The following is a 20,707-nucleotide window of genomic DNA, read 5'->3' on the forward strand; positions in this document are numbered from 1 at the left end:
AATATGTCGTTCTGAACAAGGCAGTTAACTGACTGTTCCTAGGCCGTCATTGTAAATAAGAATTTATTCTTAACTAACTTGCCTGGTTAAATAAAACACAAAATAACCAACTCCAATGTATATTTGGCCTTGAGTTTTATGTTGTTGTCCTGCTGAGAGGTGAATTTATCTCCCAGTGTCTGGTAGAAAGCAGACTGAACCAGGTTTTCCTCTAGGCGTTTGCCTGTGCTTAGCATCATTCCGTTTATTTTTTATCCTGAAAAATGGCCCAGTCCTTAACGATTACTAGCATACCCATAACATACGTGAAAATATGGAGAGTGATACTCAGTAATGTGTTGTATTGGATTTGACCCAAACATAACACTTTGTATTCTCACCTGGTTCACCAACTACTTCTCAGAAAGAGTTCAGTGTGTCAAATCGGAGGGCCTGTTGTCCCGACCTCTGGCAGTCTCTATGGGGGTGCCACAGGGTTCAATTCTCAGGCAGACTCTTTTCTCTTTATATACTGTATCAATGATGTCGCTTTTGGTGTGGGTGATTCTCTGATACCCTCGTAAAACTGACTATCCTACCGATCCTTGACTTCGACGATGTCATTTACAAAATAGCCTCCAACACTCTAATTAGCAAACTGGATGTAGTCTATCACAGTGCCAGCCGTTTTGTCACCAAAGCCCCATATACTACCCACCACTGAGACCTGTATGCTCTCGTTGGCTGGTCCTCGCTACATATTCGTCGCCAAACCCACTGGCTCCAGGTCATCTATAAGTCTTTGCTAGGTAAAGCTCCACCTTATCTCAGCTCACGGGTCACCATAGGAACACCCACCCGTAGCACACGCTCCAGCAGATATATCTCACTGGTCAGCCCCAAAGCCAATTCCAACCTTTGGCTGCATTTCCTTCCAGTTCTCTACTGTCAATGACTGGAGCGAATTGCAAAAATCACTGAAGTTTGAGACTTATATCTTCCTCACTAACTTTAAGCGTCAGCTGTCAGAGCAGCTTACCGATCGCTGCAGCTGTACACAGCCCATCTGTAAATAGCCCATCCAACCAACTACCTACATCATCTTGTTTTTTTTTCTTCTCTTTTGCACACCAGTATTTCTACTTGCACATCCTCATCTGCACATATATCACTCCAGTGTAAATTGCTAAATTGTAATTACTTCGCCACTATTGGCCAATTTATTGCCTTACCTCCTTACTTAATTTGCACACACTGTATACAGATTTTTCTATTGTGTTATTGACTGTACGTTTGTTTATCCCAACTCTGTGTTGTTGTTTTTGTCGCACTGTTTTGCTTTATCTTGGCCAGGTCGCAGTTGTAAATGAAAACTTGTTCTCAACTGGCCTACCTGGTTAAATAAAAATGTAATAAAAAAAGTATTCAGGACAAAAAGTGAATTGCTTTGCCACATTCTTTGCAGTATTACTTTAGTTCCTTGTTGCATACAGGATGCATGTTTCGGAATATTTTATATTCTGTACAGGCTTCCTTTTCACTTTATCAACTAGGTTAGTATTGTGGAATAACTACAATGTTGTTGATCCATCATCAGTTTTCTCCTATCACAGCCATTAAACTGTTTTATAGTCACCATTGGCCTCATAGTGAAATCTCTGAGCGGTTTCCTTCTTCTCCGGCAACTGAGTTAGGAAGGACACCTTTATCTTTGCAGTGATTGGGTGTATTGATACACCATCCAAAGTGTAATTAATAACTTCACCATGCTCAACGGGATATTCAATGTCTTATACATGTATTTTTTACCCATCTACCAATAGGTGCCAGCCATTCTTTGAGAAGGACTGTAAAAGCTCCCTGGTCTTTGTGGTTGAATCTGTGTTTGAAATTCGCTGCTCGACTGAGGGACTTTAAAGATAATTGTACGTGTGGGGTACAGAGATGAGGTAGACATTCAAATATCATGTTAAACACTATTATTGCACAGTGAGTCCATGCAACTTATTATGTGATTTGTTAAGCAAATTTTGACTCCTGAACTTATTTAGCCTTGTCATAACAAAGGGGTTGACTACTTATTGACACAAGACATTTCAGCTTTTGTATTAATTTAATTTCAAAAGATCTAATTCCACTTTGACCTTATGGTGTATCGTGTGTAGGCCTGTGACGAAAAATCTAAATTGAATCCTTTTAAAATTCAGGCTGTAACACAACAAATTGTGGAAAAAGTCAATGGGTGTGAATACTTTTAGGCACTGTACCATCACACTAAACACACACATACAGTACCATACACACATACAACACAAACACATACAAATCTGTACGTACACACCCCTGATGTGGCCAGGCCTATTGGGTGTGCACTGTGCAGCAGTTGGAACACACTTGCATGCACACAAAGCCCAACAAACAAACAGCCACCCAACCACGAGTCTCAACACCCTCTGAATCACACCGTTGCCTTGTTTAACCTGGGAATAGAAAGGGAGGGAGAGAGAGAGAAGCCGAGAGGGAGGGAGACAGAGGGAGGAAGAAAGAAACCATATGGAGCATGGAGACCTAGTTTGACGTCTCTCCCCCGCCTCCCCTCTCTAATTCTCCCACACACCTGGGAAGGTTATCCCTCTTGGAATCAGAGAATTCCCACCAGCAAAACTCGCAATTAAAACTAAACTTTAATTAGTTTTCACTTTCTCACCCATCCTCCCGCTCTCTCTACCTCCGCTCTCTCTCCACCTATCCTCCCTCTACTCACGTCTTCTCTCTCCCTCTCTCTCTCTATTCCACAGAGGTGTTCGGGGTGCTGTAGGACGATGTGAGTGAGACTGTGAACTTCTAACTATTCCCACGTTTAGAAGCTGAACTAATCAATGAGGAAAGGATATGTGAGACAGAGGAATGGGGGCTCACACTCTCACATACAAAGTGTGTGTGTGTGTGTGTTTGTGTGACTGAGTGTATGTGTGTGCACATCGAGAACATAACCACTAAACTCAGCAAAAAAAGAAACGTCCCCTTTTCAGGACCCTGTCTTTCAAAGATAATTCGAAAAAAAATCAAAATAACTTCACAAATCTTCATTGTAAATGGTTTAAACGCTGTTTCCCATGCTTGTTCAATGAACCATAAACAATTCATGAACATGCACCTGTGGAACGGTGGTTAAGACACTAACAGCTTACAGACGGTAGGCAATTAAGGTCAGTTATGAAACACTAAAGAGGAGGACACTAAAGAGAAGGACACTAAAGAAGAGGACACTAAAGAGGCCTTTCTACGGACTCTGAAAAACATCAAAACAAAGATGCCCAGGGTCCCTGCTCATCTGCGGCAACGTGCGTTAGGCATGCTGCAAGGAGGCATGAGGACTGCAGATGTAGCCAGGGGAATAAATTGCAATGTCCGTACTGTGATACGCCTAAGACAGCGCTACAGGGAGGCAGGACGGACAGCTGATCGTCCTTTCAGTGGCAGACCACGTATAACAACACCTGCACAGGATTGGTATATCTGAACATCACACCTGTGGGACAGGTACAGGATGGCAACAACAACTGCCTGAGTTACACCAGGAATGCACAAACCCTCCATCAGTGCTCAGACTGTCCGCAATAGGCTGAGAGAGACTGGACTGAGTGCTTGTAGGCCTGTTGTAAGGCAGGTCCTCACCAGACATCACCAGCAACAACGTCGCCTATGGGCACAAACCCAGCGTCGGTGGACCAGACAGGACTGGCAAAAAGTGCTCTTCACTGACGAGTCGCAGTTTTGTCTCATCAGGGGTGATGGTCGGATTGGCGTTTACCTTGGAAGGAATAAGCGTCACACCGAGGCCTGTACTCTGGAGCGGGATCGATTTGGTGGTGGATGGGCCGTCACAGTCTGGGACGGTGTGTCACAGCATCATCGGACTGAGCTTGTTGTCATTGCAGTCAATCTCCATGCTGTCCGTTACAGGGAAGACATCCTCCTCCCTCATGTGGTACCCTTCCTGCAGGCTCATCCTGACATGACCCTCCAGGATGACAATGCCACCAGCCATGTTGCTCGTTCTGTGCTTGATTTCCTGCAGACAGGAATGTCAGTGTTCTGCCATGGCCAGCGAAGAGCCCGGATCTCAATCCCATTGAGCACGTCTGGGACCTGTTGGATCGGAGGGTGAGCGCTTGGGCCATTCCCCGCAGAAATGTCTGGGAACTTGCAGGTGCCTTGCAGCTCCCCATCCATCCTGACAGAACTTGAGAGGATCTGCAGAGAAGAATGGGAGAAACTCCCCAAATACAGGTGTGCCAAGCTTGTAGAGTAATACCCAAGAAGACTCAAGGCTGTAATCACTGCCAAACGTGCTTCAACAAAGTACTGATTAAAGGGTGTGAATACTCATGTAAAAGTGATATTTCCGTTTTAAAAAATAAATACATTTGCAAACATTTCTAAAAACCTGCTTTCGCTTTTTCATTATGGGGAATTATGTGTAGATTGATGAGGGAAAAAAACAATTTCATCAATTTTAGAATAAGGCTGTAACAAAACAACATGTGGAAAAAGTCAATGGGTCTGAATACCTTCCGAATCCACTGTCGCTACTCCTGTTTGTGTGTGTGTGGCGACTACTCCTGTTTGTGTGTGTGTGGCGACTACTCCTGTTTGTGTGTGTGTGGCGACTACTCCTGTTTGTGTGTGTGTGGCGACTACTCCTGTTTGTGTGTGTGTGGCGACTACTCCTGTTTGTGTGTGTGTGGCGACTACTCCTGTGTGTAGATTAGATTACAGTATTACTTTACTAATCTCAACATGGGAATTTTTATTATCACCGCATGCATCATCAATGACATACAATGACAGGACATGCAGCATTGGCCAACACATTAAGACACATAAAGGCTAAAAGAAGTGTGATTCAAGTGTTGTTTTCTATCCCACACTGGGGGAAAACAGGCAACAACATTTTCCTATAGAAAGACCTCATAAACAGTTCATCAATTACATGCAATAAAAAGCCGTCAGTAGAAATGACCGTCTAAACCTCTCTGTGGAACATCTGGGCAGGATGGACCTGCTATTGAAGCTGCTCCTGTGTTGAATTATAGAGTGCTGTGGAGTGGGTGTGTGTCATCAGAGTGCTGTGGAGTGGGTGTGTGTCATCAGAGTGCTGTGGAAAACAGGTCATCAGAGTGCAGTTTGTCATCAGAGTGCTGTGGAGTGGGTGTGTGTCATCAAGTGCAGTGTCATCAAGTGCTGTGGAGTAAAAAAGTCATCAGAGTGCTGTGGAGAAATGTCACCAGAGTGCTGTAAAGTCTGTGTGTCAACAGTGCTGTGGAGGATGGTCATCAGAGTGCTGTGGAGTGGGTGTGTGTCATCAGAGTGCTGTGGAGTGGGTGTGTGTCATCAGAGTGTGTGGAGTGGGTGTGTGTCATCAGAGTGCTGTGGAGTGGGTGTGTGTCATCAGAGTGCTGTGGAGTGGGTGTGTGTCATCAGAGTGCTGTGGAGTGGGTGTGTGTCATCAGAGTGTGTGGAGTGGGTGTGTGTCATCAGAGTTGTGTGGAGTGGGTGTGTGTCATCAGAGTGCTGTGGAGTGGGTGTGTGTCATCAGAGTGCTGTGGAGTGGGTGTGGGTCATCAGAGTGCTGTGGAGTGGGTGTGGGTCATCAGAGTGCTGTGGAGTGGGTGTGGGTCATCAGAGTGCTGTAGAGTGGGTGTGGGTCATCAGAGTGCTGTGGATTGGGTGTGTGTCATCAGAGTGCTGTGGAGTGGGTGTGGGACATCAGAGTGCTGTGGAGTGGGTGTGGGACATCAGAGTGCTGTGGAGTGGGTGTGGGTCATCAGAGTGCTGTGGAGTGGGTGTGGGTCATCAGAGTGCTGTGGAGTGGGTGTGTGTCATTGTCCATGATCATGTGGGGTATTTACTTGCAGCCTTTTTATGAACATGTCCTGCAGTGATTCCAGGCTGCAGCCAATGGTGTCACTGGATTTTGTCAAGCTTATTTAAGTCTACCTTAGCTAAATTCCAGCAGACAATGGCATAGGTCAATCCACTCGCCACGACACTGCTATAGCACATACAAAGTACTTTGTCACATACACTAAAAGATCCGAACTCCCTTAAAGAGTACTGTCTGGATTTTTTTTTTGTAGACATCTCCTGAGTGTGTCTCTGTACGACGTGGATGCAGCTATTTACATATTTACTCAGCGTCCCCTCCCCCACTAGGCCTGGCTGCTAGGACACCTTTCTTAGGGCACGTGCAGAGGCATGACCGCCTGTCCTGGCCTTTAACCCTCTGGCAGAGCCACCTCTGCGACCCGGGGCTTACATCTGATGACCACTACCCCTGACCTCTCACCTCTGGGATGCTGACGTGTGTGTGTGTGTGTGTGTGTGTGTGTGTGTGTGTGATAGCTCGATACATTGTGTAGGGTTCGCATCTGGATATCTCTGCATCTAGTTATCTCTGTTAGTGTCGTCAGTGCTTAACTGTGTGTGTGTGTGTCAAGGTTAGTCCAATGCTGTCATTCAAAGCCCTCCTGTGTGGTGGAAGGGGTCTGTTGCTCTGTGTAGGGAGAGATGAGATCTAACTGAAAGCTCTGGCTCTTCGCAATGAAAGCGATTCTACACACGGTACAAGAGAGAGCACACAAACACACACACTTGTGCGTATACCAAAACACAAACCACCACCCCCACAGATGCATAATGAACAGCGCACATGCATGCACACACTCACATTACACAGGACAGAGAGTCAGAGCCCAAACTAAAAAATAGTATAGTGTATACTATGGTAGGAATACTCTAGTATTCACTGTAGTGTTTTTGCTGACTTTACTGTAGTATTCACTTTGTAGTATAATGTAGTAGTTACAGTTTACTACAGTATAAATACTGTAGTAAAAAAAAAAAGAGTAGTATATACTATATTATAAACCGGGTGGTTCGAGCCCTGAATGCTGATTGGCTGAAAGCTGTGGTATATCAGACCTTGTACCATGGGTATGACAAAAACACATTTTTTTTTACTGTTCTAATTACGTTGGTAACTGGTTTATAATAGCAAGAAGGCACTTCTGGGATTTGTGGTGTATGGCCACTATAACACGGCTAAGGGCTGTATCCAGGCATTACACGTTGCGTCGCGCTTAAGAACAGCCCTTAGCTATGGTATATTGGTCATGTACCACACCTCCTCAGACATTATTGCTTAAGTATTTACTATTTTGTTTTTGTGCACTGTAGTGTACTGTAGTATTTACTATAGTGTTTTGGGGACATTACTGTAATGTTCTGGGGACATTACTGTAGTATTATCTATAGTTTTCTGGGGACATTACTGTAGTATTACCTATAGTTTTCTGGGGATATTACTGTAGGATTTACTATAGGGTTCTGGGTACATTACTGTCCTATTTAATGTAGTGTTTTGGGGACATTACTGTAGTATTTACTGTAGTGTTCTGGGGACATTACTGTAGTATTTACTAGGGATGCACGATATATCGGTGAACATATCGGAATCGGACGATATTAGCTAAAAATGGCAACATCGGTATTGGCCGATGTCTAGTTTAACAGCGATGTGAAAAACCAATGTCAAAGCTGACGTGCATACCTATATAATGTAGGTACAGGACGTAATGACGCCACGTAAAATGTTAAGCTACACGTGCAACACAGCATTCCTAACCTAGCCCACACAATGTCTGCTGTGTGGATCGAGGAGTCAACAAGTCGAGCAGTCATTTGAAAGAGTAAGAACATATCAGCGAGACAACTCAAAGGCAAAATCCATTAACGCCAAGATAATGGCATTCATTGCCCTTGACAATTAACCGTTCTCTGTCGTGGGTGATGTTGGCTTTCGCGACTGGTCGAGCACCGGTACACACTAACGTTACCAAGTGCGCTATTGTTCAGATGTTGCCCTACCGGAGTTACACAGTAATAGCGTCACTGCTATTAGCTTCACAACATACATACAATAGGACGCTGTTTGGGTCTTTGCGTGTCAAAAAAGATACACGTCAAGTAACACTATTTGACAATAATACTATTTGACGCGTAGAATGTTGTGTTCTGAATTTGCACGTGCAAGCCAAGCGCCAACACTACTGTCAGTAGCACAAAAAAGACTGCAAACAAGCAAACACCGGCCACAAATGATGTGTTTACAATACCGCGTTGGTAATAAAGCATTATTTGTTCAACCGCAACTTCTGGAGTAGCTAGCTAGCTTTATCTTTGTACAGAACCTAGATAGCACCAATACAACCAAACTGAAAACAATGACCAGTAGAAACTGCAGTCATTTTCCCTATTCTTAGCAATGATTTAGGAATACTTGTAACTATTAGCTAGGTAGCAACTTGTTGTTTTCCTAATGAAATTGAACTGCAGTTCATGAAAATAAATAGCTAGCCAGCTACTTAACCCTGTTGCCCAAAGATAATGTTATAAGCACCTAGCTAGCTTCATCTGGCTAGTGAGGCTCAACCGGACTGGGTTATGTGTTGTGAAGCTAGCCACAATAAGGATTAGGCACAATGTTGGAATTTGTGGTTTGCCTTCAAAATAAAACTACCTCTTTGAAAGTGATGCAGAAGGTTACAATTGGTGGAGTCGTGCCATATTTAGACTAGATAATGTTAAACACCCACAGAACACAACTGTGAAGAGTTTACACAAATATTAGCATTGAAGCTCTTATCGCGGGACTGTGACCGTATGAAATCATCTCCCCAGTCAGCCTATTGTGTGTCTTGACATTCATATTGCACTGTACAGCTTTACCTAAGAATTGGGGATCAATGAAATGGGGTAAGAGTCTACACAACACCCAATATATTTTTTCCCAACGTCCTCCTCAGAGTTATCAGACTCCAGAACATCCACGCAGTATTGTTTTTCCTCGGGAATAGTGTTCAATACACATAGGTTGACAATAATTGTGGCTCAATTCACAGTTGTTTCAGAGTCCCGCAACAAGAGCTACGATGCTAATGGGTGTCTCTGGGTGTCACTGAGTAGACTGATACCCCATGTCATTAATCCACAATCCATAGGTAAGGCTGGACAGTGAAATAAGTATGCCCCCAATTCAATTCGAAAGTATAAGTATTTTATTTTTGATTTAACTAGGCAAGTCAGTTAAGAATAAATTCTTATTTACAATGACGGCCTATCAAAAGGCCTCCTGTTGGGACGGGGGCTGGGATTAAAAATAGAAAATAAAAATAGAGGACAAAACACAGATTCAGGACAAGAGAGACACCACAACACTACCTAATGAGAGACCTAAGATGACAACATAGCAAGGCAGCAACACATGACAACACAGCATGGTAGCAACACAACATGACAACAACATGGTAGCAACATGGTAGCAGCAAAAAACACGGTACAAACATTATTGGGCACAGACAATAGCACAAAGGGCAAGAAGGTAGAGACAACAATACATCACACAAAGCAGCCACAACTGTCATTAAGAGTGTCCATGATTGAGTCTTTGAATGAATATATTGAGATAAAACTGTCCAGTTTGAGTGTTTGTTGCAGCTCGTTCCAGTCGCTAGCTGCAGTGAACTGAAAAGACGAGGGACCCAGGGATGTGTGTGCTTTGGGGACCTTTAACAGAATGTGACTGGCAGAATGGGGCGGCAGGGTAGCCTAGTGGTTAGAGTGTTGGACTAGTAGGTTGTAAGTTCAAATCCCTGAGCTGACAAGGTACAAATCTGTCATTCTGCCCCTGAACAGGCAGTTAACCCACAGTTCCTAGGCAGTCTTTGAAAATAAGAATTTGTTCTTAAACGACTTGCCTAGTTAAATAAAGGTTAAAAAACAAAACAAAAAAAAATGGGTGTTGTATGTGGAGGATGAGGGCTGCAGTAGATATCTCAGATAGGGGATTGAGGCCTAAGAGGGTTTTATAAATAAACATCAACCAGTGGGTCTTGCGACGGGTATACAGAGATGACCAGTTTACAGAAGAGTATAGAGTGCAGTGATGTGTCTTATAAGGAGCATTTGTGGCAAATCTGATGGCCGAATGGTAAAGAACATCTAGCTGCTCGAGAGCACCCTTACCTGCTGATCTATAAATTATGTTTCCATAATCTAGCATGGGTAGGATGGTCATCTAAATCAGGGTTAGTTTGGTAGCTGGGGTGAAAGATAGATGAAACCAAGTCTAGATTTAACTTTAGCCTGCAGCTTTGATATGTGCTGAGAGAAGGACAGTGTACCATCTAGCCATACTCCCAAGTATTTCTATGAGGTGGCTACCTTAAACTCTAAACCCTCAGAGGCAGTAATCACACCTGTGGGGAGAGGGGCATTCTTCTTACCAAACCACATTACCTTCGTTTTGGAAGAAGAAAGGGTCTAAACCATCTGACCCAGATGTTTTTTTGAGGTCAAGTTTTAGGAGCTCCTTTAGCACCTCAGATCCAGTGACTGCCTTGTTCTTCTTGTCAGTAACAACCACATCAGCAACATTAAGGGACATGGGCAGCTGTGAGGAGGAGGGTTTATTCTCCAGATCTTTAACCATTTTCCAGAACTTCTTGGGGTTAGAGCCACAGAGAGAGAACTACTCCTTAAAGTAACTACCTTTGGCCTTCCTGATAGCCTGAGTGCACTTATTTCTCATTTGCCTGAACGAGAGTCAGTCAGCCTGAGTATGCGTGTGAGGAGACTTTTGCCAAATGCAATTCTTGAGGTGGAGTAACTCTGCAAGATCACGGTCAAGCCAGGGGCTGAACCTGTTTTTAATTCTCAGTTTCTTTATGGGGGCGTGTTTGTTAACAATAACACTGAAAATATCAAAAAAGAAGGTCCAAGCGTCTTGGACAGAGGGGATCTAGCGGATTCTATACCATGTTACAGAGGCCAGTTCATGAAGGAAGGCTTGCTCATTAAAGGTTTTTAGCAAGCGTCTATGACAAATCAGGACAGGTCGTTTCACTGAGCAGCCATTACGAACACAGGCTGTAAAACAGTGATCACTAAGGTCATTACAGAAAACACCAGACTGATACATATCGGGATTATTTGTGAGGATAACATCAAGGAGAGTAGCCTTTTCTGGGTGTTTGGAGTCCTACCTTGTGGGATTGGTGAAAATCTGAGAAAGATGTAAGGATTCCCATTGCTTTAGGACTTGGTCAGGTGATTTAAGCATGTCCCCGTTTAGGTTACCTAGCAGGACAAATTCAGACTTAGTATAAGGGGCCAGGAGAGAGTTTAAAGCAGGTAGGGTACAGGCCGGTGCTGATGGAGGACAACAGCTGCCAGAAACAGTCAACAAAGAGCTATTTGAAAGTTTAATACTTAAAACTAACAAATCAAATTGTTTAGGGACAGACTTGGTGGAGACAACCGAGCACTGAAGGTGATCCTTGGTAAAGATTGCCACTCCCCCACCTTTGGAAGGTCTGTCTTGCCAAAAAAGGTTATAACCAGAAAGGTTATATTCAAAACACATTGTGTGATTTCAACAGATTTTTGTAAAATTAACAAATGATTGTCTTTTGTTTTTATATAACAACATTCCAACCTCATTTACCATGATCTTTTAAATTATGGCATAATTCTACTATTTGTATTCATTTGCATCACTGTAAATGACATACTTTTATTTTGAAGGCTAACCGCAAAGTCTGTTATTGCGGCTAATCCTTATTGTGGCTAGCTTCACATAGATGGGTCCAACCAGCATTTATCAAATAAGAACTGTCTTATAAATTAGGGTTATTTTAGATGATGACACCTAGCTATATAGTTAGCTAGCTAACTATAGCTACTGAAACAGATGATGTCGTTTTGCTATGTTTTTCAGGAAGAACATCGTTTGCATCCATTAGCTAGCTAGCTTTTTTTTATGTCCAGCATTATAGGTGCGCGAGACAACTTTACCAGCATCATAGCATACGTATCGATGAATCGTTGTGACATATGGAATACGAGTGATAGTGTCATCAATGTGTAATAACTACGTAAAAAATGTATGAACGCGATAAATTACTATGTGATGTGCAGTCATATTCAGGTCCTGATTGGTCAACAAGGTTATTTGACACGCAAAGACCCAAACGGTGGTCCATAGAAATCCTGGTTGAGAATGAAACAAATGAACAAGGAAACAGCACAGCAAGTAAGTGAAAGAAATATGTTTTGATTATGTTTTACTGGTAATGGGGACATACATAAATGCCAACAAAATTACTTTTTGGTCAGTGTGGTGTGTGTAACCTTTATTTAACTAGGAAAGTCAGTTAAGAACAAATTCTTATTTACAGAGATGGCATACCCCGGATGACACTGGGCCAATTGTGCGCCACCCTATGGGATTCCCAATCACTGTCGGATGTGATACAGCCTGGATTCGAACCAGGGACTGTAGTGCCTCCTCTTGCACTGAGATGCAGTGCCTTAGACCGCTGCGTCCATGTGTGTGTGTGTTAACTATTTAACTGTACTAGAATGCTTAAAAGGCCGCAAAAATGGCAAATATTGGTTATCGGTATCGTTTTTGAGGGGGGCAAGGAAAATATCGGATATCGACCAAAAATGTCATATCGGTGCATCACTAGTATTTACTATAGTGTTCTAGGGACATTACTGTAGTATTTACTGTAGTGTTCTGGGGACATTACAGTAGTATTTACTATAGCGTCTTTGTTTTATTATCTTTGACATAGAAGTGGGGGGCTTTCTCATTGAGGAAACCTACTGGAAAAATACTAAAAGAGCAAACTTTCCATAACCTGTAGGTCGGTAGGACTGGGGTCTGAACGGATAGCTCAGAGCTTCTGCTCTTTTCTATAACCTGTAGGTCGGTAGGACTGGGGTCTGAACAGATAGCTCAGAGCTTCTGCTCTTTTCTATAACCTGTAGGGAACACAATATATAGTCTATACTTGGCATGTAGGTTTCTCACTTAAGGATGTCACAAAATGGGATGTGGGGGAGGGGAATGGGCAGGGTATATCCAAATTAAATACTGTAGTATTTACTATAGTTAAAACAATGTAGTGTTTTTGCGGACATTTCTGTAGTATTTACTAGTGTTTTTAATGTGGATAATAATGTAGTATCTACAGTATACTACAAAATCCTACACTAAGTCCTAGACTTGATCAAGGGATATTACAGTGTGTAGTATAGTATTCTACTGTATACTACAGTTTCAATAGAGTTCTATTGTAAACTAAAGTGTTTTTTTTAAGTGGGAGAGTAAGGGGAAGAAATCTACATTATTCTAACCTGCTAATAAACATTCCTATTATACAGAGTGGCTATGAGCTGCACCCAGAGTGCGATGAGGGAATGTGTGTGTGTGGTGTCACTCTGTCTGCTCTGTGCAGACACAGGCTCACAGGGGAGGCATCACACCTTTATTTATTCATTAACCTGCTGGGAACTAGCAATGAGAGACAAGGTCCACCCCCCCCCACACACACACAGGCCGCACACAGGCACGCACACACACAAGCACACTCCCACACACGCACATCCAAAACCCTACCTCTATCCATTTCTATAGAAAATTAATTGCCACAAAAAGGCTTTAATGTACAGTGCTGCCAGGACATTTACTCGAATGACTTGGCGTGCCAACAGCTTATACTTGAACATTTGTATGGGTTACACATCCTATACATTGGGCTCATACACATATACGAATGCACGCACACACCCTTCCCTGTTTGAGACCTGTTGGCTTCCAGTGGGCCCTGACCCTATTAAACGATCTGAAACACAGACCCTGTTGAACGATCTGCAACACAGACCCTGTTGAACGATCTGCAACACAGACCCTATAAAACGATCTGCAACACAGACCCTGTTGAACGATCTGCAACACAGACCCTGTTGAACGATCTGCAACACAGACCCTGTTGAACGATCTGCAACACAGACCCTATAAAACAATCTGCAACACAGACCCTATAAAACAATCTGCAACACAGACCCTGTTGAAAGTTCTGAAACACAGACCCCGTTGAACGATCTGCAACACAGACCCTGTTGAACGATCTGCAACACAGACCCTGTTGAACGATCTGCAACACAGACCCTGTTGAACGATCTGAAACACAGACCCTGTTGAACGATCTGCAACACAGACCCTATAAAACAATCTGCAACACAGACCCTATAAAACGATCTGCAACACAGACCCTGTTGAACGATCTGCAACACAGACCCTGTTGAACGATCTGAAACACAGACCCTATAAAACGATCTGCAACACAGACCCTATAAAACAATCTGCAACACAGACCCTATAAAACAATCTACAACACAGACCCTATAAAACAATCTGCAACACAGACCCTATAAAACAATCTGCAACACAGACCCTGTTGAACGATCTGCAACACAGACCCTGTTGAACGATCTGCAACACATACCCTGTTGAAGGTTCTGCAACACAGACCCTGTTGAAGGTTCTGAAACACAGACCCTGTTGAACGATCTGAAACACAGACCCTGTTGAACGATCTGCAACACAGACCCTGTTGAACGATCTGCAACACAGACCCTATAAAACGATCTGCAACACAGACCTTATGAAACAATCTGCAACACAGACCCTATAAAACAATCTGCAACACAGACCCTGTTGAACGATCTGCAACACAGACCCTGTTGAACGATCTGAAACACAGACCCTGTTGAACGATCTGCAACACAGACCCTGTTAAATGATCTGCAACACAGACCCCACTGAACGATTTGCAACAGACTCTGTTGAACGATCTGCAACACATACCCTGTTGAACGTTCTGAAACACAGACCCTATAAAACAATCTGCAACACAGACCCCGTTGAACGATCTGCAACACAGACCCTGTTGAACGATCTGCAACACAGACCCTATTAAATGATCTGCAACACAGACCCTGTTGAACGATCTGCAACACAGACCCGTTGAACGATCTGCAACACAGACCCGTTGAACGATCTGAAACACAGACCCCGTTGAATGATCTGAAACACAGACCCGTTGAACGATCTGCAACAAGACCCTGTTGAACGATCTGCAACACAGACCCTGTTGAACGATCTGAAACACAGACCCTGTTGAACGATCTGCAGCACAGACCCTGTTGAATGATCTGCAACACAGACCCTGTTGAACGATCTGAAACACAGACCCTGTTAAATGATCTGAAACACAGACCCTGTTGAATGATCTGCAACACAGACCATGTTGAACGATCTGCAACACAGACCCCGTTGAAGGTTCTGACACAGACCCTGTTGAACGATCTGCAACACAGACCATGTTGAACGATCTGCAACACAGACCCTGTTGAACGATCTGCAACACAGACCATGTTGAACGATCTGCAACACAGACCCGTTGAAGGTTCTGACACAGACCCTGTTGAACGATCTGCAACACAGACCATGTTGAACGATCTGCAACACAGACCCGTTGAAGGTTCTGACACAGACCCTGTTGAACGATCTGCAACACAGACCCTGTTGAACATTCTGAAAAACAGACCCTGTTGAACGATCTGCAACACAGACCCTGTTGAACGATCTGCAACACAGACCCTGTTGAACATTCTGAAAAACAGACCCCGTTGAACGATCTGCAACACAGACCCCGTCGAACGATCTGCAACCCAGACCCTGTTGAACAATCTGCAACACAGACCCCGTTGAAGGTTCTGAAACACAGACCCTGTTGAACGATCTGAAACACAGACCCTGTTGAATGATCTGCAACACAGACCCTGTTGAATGATCTGCAAAAAGACCCTGTTGAACGTTCTGAAACACAGACCCTGTTGAACAGTCTGCAACACAGACCCGGGTGAACGATCTGCAACACAGACCCCATGAAACGATCTGCAACACAGACCCTATTAAACGATCTGCAACACAGACCCTATTAAACGATCTGCAACACAGACCCTATTAAACGATCTGCAACACAGGCCCTATTAAACAATCTGCAACACAGACCCCGTTGAATGATCTGCAAAACAGACCCTGTTCAAAGCTGAGGATCAGCTGAGTCAGCGAGAGAGAGAGAGAGCGAGAGGCTGGAGGTTTAGATAAAACACTCCGCCTCTCCGTAACCATGACACTAACTAAAGCAAAAACAGAGAGAAGATAGAAAACGTGTGCACACGCACGCACGCACACACACACACATCCAAGGCGGGGGAAAAACAGGCACGTGCATCTGCCTTAGTTATTTAGCATCTGGCTTCTCTTAAAACCAAGATACAAAATAAGTAGTATGTGCGGTGAATGTGGCACTGTGTGTGTGTGTCATCTGGTCAGTGCTTTGATAGCTGGCGGATGTGGAGGTCCAGACAGGGCAGCAGGGGAGAGACAGAGGGGCGAACGGAGGAGAGGAGAGGGGGAGAAAAAGGAAGAGAGAGAAAATGAAAGTCAGTTGAGGGGTGGAAAAGATTGAATGAGCGAGGCAGAGAAGAGGGGGAGGTAGGATAGAGAGGGGAAGTGGAGAGGAGGAGAGATAGAGGGGGAGGAGGAGAGAGGCCAGCCACTGTCAGATACACAAACACAAACCACATGCAGCTGTTCAGCCTCTGCCTCCGCAGCACGTGAACACACTCTCATACACACCCAACGAGAAAAAAGGCCCTAGAAACGACACAGCAACGGCTCACAAGCAAACACACACATCCTGAGAGCGGTAGTTGAGTCTGCGTGAGTGTGTGGGTTCCTTCATGTAGGCACGTGTATCTTGTGTATTGCTGATAGTCATTCGTGAGTGTGTGTTAATGTGTGTGTGTACATTGTTGGCCCATAGTGAGAGCGAGTCACTCTACAGAGTTCAGACAGAAAGCTTGATGGCAGTAGTAAAAATAGCTCTGTGTCAACTGAGATGGTCATACTACTGACTGGACACACACACACCTGGATGGCCAATTCATCGAACTTCTACTGTCTTTTCAACCTAATATTGGGATGGGGAGTGAGAAGCTGTGTGTGTGTGTATGAGGGGCGTCAGCATGCCTAATCTCACACCGGGTGTCATCTACAGGACACTCCTTTGCTCCTCTCACAAGATCAGAGAGAAAGGAAGGGAACGAGGGAGGGAGCAACAGAGGAAGAGGAGAGACAGAGGAAGAGGAGGGAGGGACAGAGGAAGAGGAGAGGAGGGAGGGGGTAGAAGTGCATTTGAAGTTTTTCCTCTGTCGGCTCGAAACTTTGACTTCAAACGCTGTGTAGAATTAGAAAGATTAACCCACCACGCTTTCTCTCTCTAGACACACACACACAGAAGCAGACACACCTCCCAATCGGTCTGCTTGAGTTCATGGTCAACATGCCCTTGAGACAGACAGTGAGAGAGTCCCTATTTTTCTGCTCTCTCTAGTGAATCTCTTTTGTCTCCTCTCAAAACTGATCCAAGATCAGACTTCCTTTATACCTTTTAATGGTTATGGACTGGATTAAGATAGGACGACCTGGTCCTAGATCTCCACATAGGACCACTGATAGCTGAACCAAGCCGTTATGGAGATGTGTAGGGTCTATATAAAACTGTGTGTGTGTGTATTTACGGTGTGAGAGGACTGTCTAAATGTGTAGTGGGGTTTGGGGGTTAAGAATGGGTGAGGAGGATGAGGCGGGGAGTTTGGCTCCCGGGCGTCACATCAGTTCATAGGGTCTAACACACACACAGTGGAATGTAAACTGGGCAGGACTGACTACTACTGTCTGCCTGAGAGAGCAGAGATAAATATCTGGGTGACTGAAGGTGAGTATTACTAAGAGTTAAACATCCATGTGGATTATTGCTGACTGGAAGTAGTCATGATTGCATCTTTGCTATGAATTCAAGAGTGGTTACATTTCTCCAGCCCCACCCTTCAGCTGAAAAGGGGCGGGGTAACTGGCCGTGTTGTTCGAATCCGATTGCCCCTTTAAGGTGAAAACATAAACGCATGTTGCCTCTATGTTAATGTTCTGCATTACAGACGCTAGTATGAGGTCATATAAGTGTGTGTCTAATTACTTGTGCGTGAGTGTGTGTGAGTGTGAGTGTTAGCTAGTGTGTGTGAATATTTTTTGCATGATCTGTGTGAAGTGTGCGAAGTGTGTGTGTGTGTGTGTTCGCGTGCGACATTAGGGTCGTGGATGTGGAAGGCATAGTTGCAATGACAACACCATGGAGAGAGAGAGAGAGAGAGAGAGAGAGAGAGAGAGAAAGAGAGACCACACGTCCAATCTCCAGGAACCCCACCCAGGGGCTGGGGTGACGCCCTAGCCCACCACAGGGGCCTCCCTCTGGGGCTGGCCTCCTCCTCGCCGTGGGTGTCAGCCTGGGTGGCTGGCGGGAGAGGTGTGGATGGAGCTCAGAGCACTAACGCTGCTAATGTTAGCCTTTATTAGCCTCAGAGTAATGAGCTGCTGGGGTTTGATGTGGGGACCACACACGGTGACAGAATAAGTCAGGCAGTGCCACACGCAGGTTAATATGGGAGAGAGAGAGAGTGTGTGTGTGTAGGGGGTGTTGCTGAAGTTTGAGGGAAGTCATACAGGACAAATATCAAAGTGCTGGTAACAGTTAGAGAAGAAAATCGAAGACTGACTTTCAAGAAAAAGTGTGCGTGGGAAAGGATCTGTGGGGAGAGAGAAATGCTATTTGGCCCTACACTGACCACTGTGACTGACCCAAAACTAAGGAAAGCTCTGACTATGTACAGACTCAGTGAGCATAGCCTTGCTATTGAGAAAGGCCGTCGTAGGCAGACATGGCTCTCAAGAGAAGACAGGCTATGTGCTCACTGCCCACAAAATGAGGTGGAAACTGAGCTGCACTTCATAACCTCCTGTCCAATGTATGACCATATTAGAGACATATTTCCTTCACATTACACAGATCCACAAAGAATTAAAAAACAAACCCGATTTTGATAAACTCCCATATCTACTGGGTGAAATACCAGTGTGCCATCACAGCAGCACGATCTGTGACCTGTTGTTACAAGAAAAGGTCAACCAGTGAAGAACAAACACTATTGTAAATACAACTCATATTTATGTTTATTTATTTTCCCTTTTGTACTTTAACTATTTGCACATCATTACAACACTGTATGTATACATAATATGACATTTGAAATGTCTTAATTCTTTTGGAACTTTTGTGAGTGTAATGTTAACTGTTCATTTTTATTGATTATTTAACTTTTGTATATTATCTACTTCACTTGCTTTGGCAATGTTAACATATGTTTCCCAAGAGAGAGAACGAGAGAGTAATAGAACACGTGCATGAAAGAAGAGAAAGGGAGAATGATGGAGGGACATTAAGCGAAGGGAACGACAAAAGTGAGAGGGTGAGAACATCAGTGAGAGAAGGGAAGGAGAGCTTTTTCCTCCCCTGTCAGCCTGGGGTTCCTCTACTCCCGTCCTCCAGAGATCCAGTCCTGGATAGGACCCAGCTTTGTCCCCCCCCCACCCCCCCAGGGAGGGAGAGTCTGGTACAGGCAGGGCCCTGGCTGCTCTGGCCCAGGACCAGGACACACGCGGGGGCCGCAGTGCCCAGGAAAACCCCGGGCCGAAAGTGGATCACCAGGCCCAGGGGCAATAGGCTCCAATAGGGGCCGGAAGACTATTGTTCAGGCCTACACTCTCGCCTATAAGGAACGCAAAGCATGCAAGCGTGTACATGTGCTTGTGGACATGTCCTCTCTACACATTCAATGTCATCTATTCCTGTATATAATCTATGAAGCCTATAACCCCAAGAGGAAGTCTCAACTGTAGAACAGGATTTACAGCACAAAACCACAGAGCTTCATTCCTCGCCTGTGACAAATTGCCAAACCACAACGAACATCTAAGGCAGCAGAAGAAGCTGGTATCTGCGATAGCAACAAAGGAATCATGACAGAATCTTCAATGGAAAGCTGTTTTCGGAGCTGATCACAGCTTTAGTACCACTGAATATCAATGATCAAAGCGTCTATAAAGCCTTCATTTTGTCTCTCTCCTCCTCCTCTCACTCCCCTTCTTCATCTCTCTCCCCCTCACTCTCTTTTTTCTCTCCGCCCCGTCTGTCTATCGCTGCCTTGGGGCACGGGACTGGCAATTTGTTTCCCAGTTGCCTAGACAATGCAATCAGCTACAGTTCAAACCACACCGTTTCCGAGGGGACAATCGCCAAGGCGATGTTGCCTTGGGATTACATCATTGCTAGGAGAAAGAGACTGACTGTGTGTATGGACGTACAGTATGTGTGTGTGTGCATTAATATATCCAATGTCTGTGAAAATATGATGAATGTATAATCACTAAATATCAAGTTACCCCCAGTCTCCCCCTCATCTTCCTGATCTGTCGTTCTCTCTCTCTTTCTCTCTGTCGGGGTGTAAGGTTACAGCTGGCTCCAGACAGAGGGTCTACTACTGCTCCCCCCACCCCTCTCACAACCTGACAGGAGGGACGAGAGGAGGGAGATGAAGGAGAGAGGGAGAGGATGGAGAAGAAGAGAGGGAAGGAGGAGGAGCGGGAGCAGGAAGAGAATAAAGGGAGGGGTAATTGAGAGTGAGAGAAAGAGCGAGAACAGGGTGAGGGAGGAGAGCAAGGAGAGGGAGGAGAATAAAAGGACAGAAAGGAAAGAGATGTGTGTGAGTGATTGGACACCTGCATGGTGTGCATGTAGAGAGACAGACAGCCTATACAGTATCTATAGGAAGACAGGAGATATGAATGAAC

General features: G+C 44.5%; 1 protein-coding gene and 1 non-coding gene across 2 annotated transcripts in view; both read right to left on the reverse strand.

Annotated features, from left to right (window-relative positions):
• Window positions 1-20,707, reverse strand: part of LOC112214656 (lysine-specific demethylase 6B-like) — a 151,807-nt gene that overhangs the window by 85,186 nt on the left and 45,914 nt on the right.
• On the reverse strand, window positions 12,689-12,743 carry LOC112215101. The gene has a single exon (XR_002948202.1). It is a non-coding gene; the product is annotated as a U7 small nuclear RNA (small nuclear RNA).

Source organism: Oncorhynchus tshawytscha, linkage group LG09 (genome assembly GCF_018296145.1).
Source record: "Oncorhynchus tshawytscha isolate Ot180627B linkage group LG09, Otsh_v2.0, whole genome shotgun sequence".
Classification (NCBI taxonomy): domain Eukaryota; kingdom Metazoa; phylum Chordata; class Actinopteri; order Salmoniformes; family Salmonidae; genus Oncorhynchus; species Oncorhynchus tshawytscha.